Raw genomic sequence first — 1,355 nt, forward strand, 5'->3', positions numbered from 1 at the left:
ATTAATTCAGTATTTTTTAGTTTTTATTTTGTTTACTATTAGCTTCTTAAAGAGTCCTGCTAGCATAGTGGATTAACTAATTGGGCTGAATCTACCAGCTGCTCCAAAGGAGAAAGATGAGGCTTTCTGTTCCATTTACAATTTACAGCCTCGAAAACCCTATACAGGATCACTATGAGTCAGAACAGACTCCATGACACACTATCACTACCATTACTTCCACTACCACCACTGCTTTATTGGAAGACCTAATGACACAATGGTTAAGTACTTCACTGTTAAACTAAAAGGTTGGCAGTTCAAATCCACCAGCTGTTCCTTGGAAGAAAAGAACTGGTCATCTGCTCCATGGGAGAAAGATGAGGCTTTCTATTCCCATAAAGATTTACAGCCTTGGAAACCGTGTACAGGGTCGCTATGGGTCAGAACTAACTCGACGGCACTTAACAACAACAACAACAACAACAATAAATATTAACACACAGAGTAGAACTGCCTCATGGGTTTTCAAGGCTATGAACTTTATTGAAGCTGACTGGCACTTCTTTTTCTTGCTGGACAGCTGATGGATTTAAATGATGGATTTTTCAGTTTAGCAGCCACATGCTTGACCACTGTACCACCAGGGCTCCTTTCTGTAACTATTACAGCCAAGAAAACCCTATGGGTCAGTTCTACTCTTAGAGAGTTGCTATGAGCCAGAATCAAGTTGATGGCACACCAAAACAATTGGCGTATTAGTTACAACCCCATGTTTTATTTTTCCCCCATGCTCTATTTAAAAATTTATTCATACTACTTCACATATAATTCTTTGTTGTTGTTGTTAAGTGCCATAGAGTCAATACTGATCCATAGCGACCCTGTATAGGGTTTCCATGGAGTGGCTGGTGAGCTTGAACCACCGACCTTGTGATTCAAACCACTTTGCAATTCAGTACATTAACCCACAGCGCCACATCAGGAATACTTGTACCAGTATAATTTCATTTTCCTGTCTTGTTCTACCTTTTGATATTGTTGTCAGACATTCACTTTTGATAATTATCTCATAAAGAAAAAAGCATTTTATATTTATAAATACCCAGCACTCATAGTTCCACAAGGTTTTTTTTTTTTAAATCTTTTATTGTGAATTGAGTGATAGCTTACATGGGAGAACATCAGTGTTGCAGTTAACCTTTTTTTTTTTTTAATGTTTTATTGTGAATTATGTGATAGTTTACATGGGAGAACATTAGTTTTACTTTCATTCTATCATATATCGTCTCATTGCCATGGTTACAATCCCCTCTATGCAATCCTTCCCCCATACCCCCCAGGTCTTCAGCACACAGTCGCTCTCCCTCTCTGGA

This window comes from Chrysochloris asiatica, unplaced genomic scaffold (assembly GCF_000296735.1).
Source record: "Chrysochloris asiatica unplaced genomic scaffold, ChrAsi1.0 scaffold00085, whole genome shotgun sequence".
NCBI lineage: Eukaryota > Metazoa > Chordata > Mammalia > Afrosoricida > Chrysochloridae > Chrysochloris > Chrysochloris asiatica.